The sequence below is a fragment of the Pteropus vampyrus genome, unplaced genomic scaffold (assembly GCF_000151845.1).
Source record: "Pteropus vampyrus isolate Shadow unplaced genomic scaffold, Pvam_2.0 Scaffold133, whole genome shotgun sequence".
NCBI classification, from domain to species: Eukaryota; Metazoa; Chordata; class Mammalia; order Chiroptera; family Pteropodidae; genus Pteropus; species Pteropus vampyrus.
The window spans coordinates 349,223-356,016 of NW_011888914.1; the positions used below are offsets into that span (position 1 = coordinate 349,223).

The following is a 6,794-nucleotide window of genomic DNA, read 5'->3' on the forward strand; positions in this document are numbered from 1 at the left end:
CCACTGGTCAAGCAGGTATGTTTTTGTTTTTGTCTTTACTAAGTGAATAATGTTACTATGTAACTGAGGTGTCTCACTTGAATATTTAGTTAGCGTGGCTACACAAAACTCAATTATTCCAGCTTGTTGATTATTCACACCTTTAACTTTTCTTTGTTATTTCTCCTGTTGCCTGTTAAACCGTTACTAGACTCATTAACATCTCCTCCAGAGATCTGGCAGGAGAAATAAAAGGGATAAATTGTAAACCAGTTAAGACTGCTCTAAGACAAGCAACTGTGTTAAAAGATCTAGGGGAGGAGAGTGAAAATATTGGATAAAATTAAATGTAAGATATTTCTGGCATTTTTTACCTTTTTATGTGATATATGCTCACGATCAAAGTCTGCATGATAATTAGGAATAATGAAAGAGTTGATTGAACTGTCTCACATAGTGTTAACCAATTTTTTTTTACCACATAGAATGTGATATTTTTAATATATAGCAAGTCTGCATTAATTTACATGGAATTTTAAGTTCATCAGTAGGATTTGTGATCATATTAATGTCTATAATTTTAGAATAAGTGCTTGGGAGATCGCATGGATTTCAAAAGAAACGAATTAGGAAATAAAATAGCCATGATGATTATGAACTTGTAGTTTAGCCTAAAAACAGTTTTCACTTATTTTCTTACTGGCATTTGAGATACCGTACTCAGTCATTCTTTGCCGTGGTGAGTATGTTTTGGAAAATACAAATTGGGAAGGAAGTTTCATAAACTGGAGACTTTCTACATCTTCAGGAAAGTCTTATTACTAAAGGAAGTGTCAACAATTGAGGGCTTTCTCAACCTTTTGAAAATTCTTGCTGCTGAAAGAAGATGCCATGTAGTAGATGTATTCAAGTGGTATTTCATTGTCATTAATAAAAAGGAACCTGCACTGGAATCCTCAGTTGTTTATGCATCATAAGCTTATAGCAAAGTCTTCTTGATCTTTGGCCGACTGTCATAAAGCATTATTATCCCCAATTCCTGGACATAGACTAATCTATATTTCACTTCTATGCCAATTATAACAAAATGTTACCTATTTAAATTATATCTGTAAAATGAAAATTATGCATATAGTCTCCTGTTTACCATTTTGAACAGATTAGTAGGGTCTTACTCTAAAGGTTTCTTTTTGATGTTTATTTAAAAGGCTATTACAAATCAGATCTCTTATGTAAAAGTAGAAGTCTGGAGGTAAAACAACATAGAGACTTTCTAAATCTTCAAAAATTGGACAAAAGAACTAATTGAACTGATACTTGGATTGATTTATTTTCCTTACCCTTGTCCTGTATACTAATTTTTTAAAATGCTGTTGTCGTTACATATTTTTACTTGTGTTACATTGTATCAAAATTTCTCATCATAATTCTACAGTGAGTAGGTTTGAAACATTTTGGGTTCACAATTGTGACATTAGAGCTATCTTTGGAACCATTAATAGGACTCTTAGGTCTACTGAACTGGAATAACTACTTTATTCCTGCTGATCTCAAGTATAAAAAGGGACATTTTAATTTTTTTTTTTAATATGACCTAAACACGCTAAACTGATACCACAGATAATTTGCCAAATAGGTCGCTTTTGGAATCTGTTTTCTTGCTCTTTAAATGCCTGTCGTTCAATTTTTCAAGTTAATACTACACAGGCTAAGTAGGTCATAGATTTTCCATAAATTCCCGAATGATATATCTCACAGTAGGTAGGTAAAATGGCTTTGGATGTTGATTCTCTTCTGGTTAAGAACACACTAGATATATTAGTTTTTTGCAGGGAGATAATTTAAATGTGTAAAAATTCGATTATTATGGTTACACAACTCTGTATATATACTAAAAAATATTGAATCATGTACTTAAAATTAGTGAATTTTATGATATGTAAATTATACCCCAGTAAAGCTATTAATTTTTTTATAAAGAATAAATATAATAAAGTTAAAAAGCAAACTAGGTTTGCACTTTTACATTAAAATATTAGTTCACAATTGCCCAGTCTTTACTACATCTCAAATGCTAAAAATTCATAAATTTACACTGTTAGCTTTTTCTGGTAGCATTTTCCACTTTCAAAAAGAAATGAATTTAAATAAGGCAGCAAGCTGTGGTAATTTTAAAAGTTTTAATTTATTTTTTAACAGAGGAAATTTAGAATGTCTTAATGACTGTTCTATTGAATCTGTATACTCACTTCCCTCCCACACGCACCCTATCATCAATATTTTTGCTTTTTTTAAAGGAGGGATGATTTGAAACTTTGTCCATGTTCATGGCTATCATGGAAACCTGCAATGATCCTTGAAAGTCTCATCCTCCATTAACCAAACAGCATTGCCTCCCACCTAGTTTATGCTGAAATCAGTTCAATAATAAATTTAAATCTGAATCTATGGTCAGTTATCTCTCTCATCAGCAGTCCACTGATGCCTTGCATAAAAAGATTTATTAAGAGAATATGCATGCGTCTGGGCAAGAATACAGCATAAGGATAGAATATAATCAGCCATTGTTTGAAAGGTCATGTGTGCACTTTGTAGTTCCTTTTCTATTAAAGTTTGGAGTCTGGAGCTCAAGACTTTCCATACTGGTGTTTGTGGAAATGGAAATACTTTGAAGAACTTTTGTCCTTTGCTCAGAGTAGGAATAGGGCTATTGGTGTTAAAGGATCTGTGCTCCAGCCCCTGTTCTGCCACTTATGAGGTACATGCTCATGGATGAATCACTAATGTGCTATATGAGTAAAATGGAGATAAAATAATATCTAGCTTCCTGTATCCTGTTAAATGAGGCAATATTGGAAAAAACTGAAAAACTATTGTTATAAAAGTGTTATTTCAGTGAATAGCAAGATGAATGCTGATGAGTCCTTTTTATATAACTCTGTGAATGTTGTCAAGGCAAAAACACTAAATTTTTTCTCTACCCTTGTAGAGAAAAAATGTAGGGGTAATAATGTAGGGGTAATAATGTAGGGGTAATAATGGAGGCCCAGAATTGGCAATTATGTGTTATAACATTGGAGGAAGGAGAAATTAATTTTGTTTGGCCTATGTAAAATGTGAATGTTAGCTAGTCATGAGTTATCTTAAGACTGTAGTTCTTATTTAAATCAATAATTAGTTTTAAGAGCAATGAAAGAGTTGATTGAACTGTCTCACATAGTGTTAACCAATTTTTTTTTACCACATAGAATGTGATATTTTTAATATATAGCAAGTCTGCATTAATTTACATGGAATTTTAAGTTCATCAGTAGGATTTGTGATCATATTAATGTCTATAATTTTAGAATAAGTGCTTGGGAGATCGCATGGATTTCAAAAGAAACGAATTAGGAAATACAATAGCCATGATGATTATGAACTTGTAGTTTAGCCTAAAAACAGTTTTCACTTATTTTCTTACTGGCATTTGAGATACCGTACTCAGTCATTCTTTGCTGTGGTGAGTATGTTTTGGAAAATACAAATTGGGAAGGAAGTTTCATAAACTGGAGACTTTCTACATCTTCAGGAAAGTCTTATTACTAAAGGAAGTGTCAACAATTGAGGGCTTTCTCAACCTTTTGAAAATTCTTGCTGCTGAAAGAAGATGCCATGTAGTAGATGTATTCAAGTGGTATTTCATTGTCATTAATAAAAAGGAACCTGCACTGGAATCCTCAGTTGTTTATGCATCATAAGCTTATAGCAAAGTCTTCTTGATCTTTGGCCGACTGTCATAAAGCATTATTATCCCCAATTCCTGGACATAGACTAATCTATATTTCACTTCTATGCCAATTATAACAAAATGTTACCTATTTAAATTATATCTGTAAAATGAAAATTATGCATATAGTCTCCTGTTTACCATTTTGAACAGTTTAGTAGGGTCTTACTCTAAAGGTTTCTTTTTGATGTTTATTTAAAAGGCTATTACAAATCAGATCTCTTATGTAAAAGTAGAAGTCTGGAGGTAAAACAACATAGAGACTTTCTAAATCTTCAAAAATTGGACAAAAGAACTAATTGAACTGATACTTGGATTGATTTATTTTCCTTACCCTTGTCCTGTATACTAATTTTTTAAAATGCTGTTGTCGTTACATATTTTTACTTGTGTTACATTATATCAAAATTTCTCATCATAATTCTACAGTGAGTAGGTTTGAAACATTTTGGGTTCACAATTGTGACATTAGAGCTATCTTTGGAACCATTAATAGGACTCTTAGGTCTACTGAACTGGAATAACTACTTTATTCCTGCTGATCTCAAGTATAAAAAGGGACATTTTAATTTTTTTTTTTAATATGACCTAAACACGCTAAACTGATACCACAGATAATTTGCCAAATAGGTCGCTTTTGGAATCTGTTTTCTTGCTCTTTAAATGTCTGTCGTTCAATTTTTCAAGTTAATACTACACAGGCTAAGTAGGTCATAGATTTTCCATAAATTCCCGAGTGATATATCTCACAGTAGGTAGGTAAAATGGCTTTGGATGTTGATTCTCTTCTGGTTAAGAACACACTAGATATATTAGTTTTTTGCAGGGAGATAATTTAAATGTGTAAAAATTCGATTATTATGGTTACACAACTCTGTATATATACTAAAAAATATTGAATCATGTACTTAAAATTAGTGAATTTTATGATATGTAAATTATACCCCAGTAAAGCTATTAATTTTTTTATAAAGAATAAATATAATAAAGTTAAAAAGCAAACTAGGTTTGCACTTTTACATTAAAATATTAGTTCACAATTGCCCAGTCTTTACTACATCTCAAATGCTAAAAATTCATAAATTTACACTGTTAGCTTTTTCTGGTAGCATTTTCCACTTTCAAAAAGAAATGAATTTAAATAAGGCAGCAAGCTGTGGTAATTTTAAAAGTTTTAATTTATTTTTTAACAGAGGAAATTTAGAATGTCTTAATGACTGTTCTATTGAATCTGTATACTCACTTCCCTCCCACACGCACCCTATCATCAATATTTTTGCTTTTTTTAAAGGAGGGATGATTTGAAACTTTGTCCATGTTCATGACTATCATGGAAACCTGCAATGATCCTTGAAAGTCTCATCCTCCATTAACCAAACAGCATTGCCTCCCACCTAGTTTATGCTGAAATCAGTTCAATAATAAATTTAAATCTGAATCTATGGTCAGTTATCTCTCTCATCAGCAGTCCACTGATGCCTTGCATAAAAAGATTTATTAAGAGAATATGCATGCGTCTGGGCAAGAATACAGCATAAGGATAGAATATAATCAGCCATTGTTTGAAAGGTCATGTGTGCACTTTGTAGTTCCTTTTCTATTAAAGTTTGGAGTCTGGAGCTCAAGACTTTCCATACTGGTGTTTGTGGAAATGGAAATACTTTGAAGAACTTTTGTCCTTTGCTCAGAGTAGGAATAGGGCTATTGGTGTTAAAGGATCTGTGCTCCAGCCCCTGTTCTGCCACTTATGAGGTACATGCTCATGGATGAATCACTAATGTGCTATATGAGTAAAATGGAGATAAAATAATATCTAGCTTCCTGTATCCTGTTAAATGAGGCAATATTGGAAAAAACTGAAAAACTATTGTTATAAAAGTGTTATTTCAGTGAATAGCAAGATGAATGCTGATGAGTCCTTTTTATATAACTCTGTGAATGTTGTCAAGGCAAAAACACTAAATTTTTTCTCTACCCTTGTAGAGAAAAAATGTAGGGGTAATAATGTAGGGGTAATAATGTAGGGGTAATAATGGAGGCCCAGAATTGGCAATTATGTGTTATAACATTGGAGGAAGGAGAAATTAATTTTGTTTGGCCTATGTAAAATGTGAATGTTAGCTAGTCATGAGTTATCTTAAGACTGTAGTTCTTATTTAAATCAATAATTAGTTTTAAGAGCAGTGTATAGAGAAGGATAATACGTGATATTCATATTTAGATAATTTTTGTATTTACTTATCAAGAACATATGACCTACATAAGCTAGCTGAAATATATTCTTTTTATTATTGTTTGCTTAGAAATGATATTAAATGTGAAGTCACACAGACCAAACTTATATATATTGGAGATATTTAAAAAATACACAGGTGAAAGAGAAAGCGTATACATTTGATTTATGGCATTATGATTCTCTACATTTGTTATACAACTAGTACACAGAAAACACTGTTAGATAGTAAAGACTCAGATTGGAAGACTCTCTTGAACACATATGATCTTAATAATTATGTACGTGTTCTCAAGAGCTATTTAAATGTTCCTTTTAAAATATTAATTCATCCAACTATACTGAGTAAGATGTGTCAAGTACTGTGGAGGATGCTAGGATAGGAAGGTAAAGAATAGTCCTGTCCTTGTGAGAAGCTCATGCTGTAGCAGATACATATTTAATTGCACAACTCATGATAGGGCACTTGAATATAAAATGATACATGTTGTAGAACAGCCTTATGAAGAAGATACAGAAACCCTGAAGAAGAAATGATTCTTTACATTTGTAGAAAAGGAAAATTCCTCACAGAAAAGATGCCAGTCAATCTAGAGCTTCAGAATGGATATGATATTGCCAGAAGGAAACAAATAAGTCATATTCTAGGCCCTCAAGATGACCTCCCCCATTAAAACATTATAACTGCACTATAATTCTTTCATGGACCTATTGCATTAACACAGAAATATCTGCAGGAGTATGAAAGTTAATAAAAATAGATCACCCTAAAATTACTGGCTCTTTCCGTAATACCTTCATTCACTGTGGGAT

General features: G+C 32.0%; 1 protein-coding gene across 1 annotated transcript in view; it reads left to right on the top strand.

Moving 5' to 3' along the window:
* EPHA7 (EPH receptor A7) overlaps positions 1-6,794 on the top strand; it is a 163,120-nt gene that overhangs the window by 55,878 nt on the left and 100,448 nt on the right. The window lies entirely within an intron of this gene.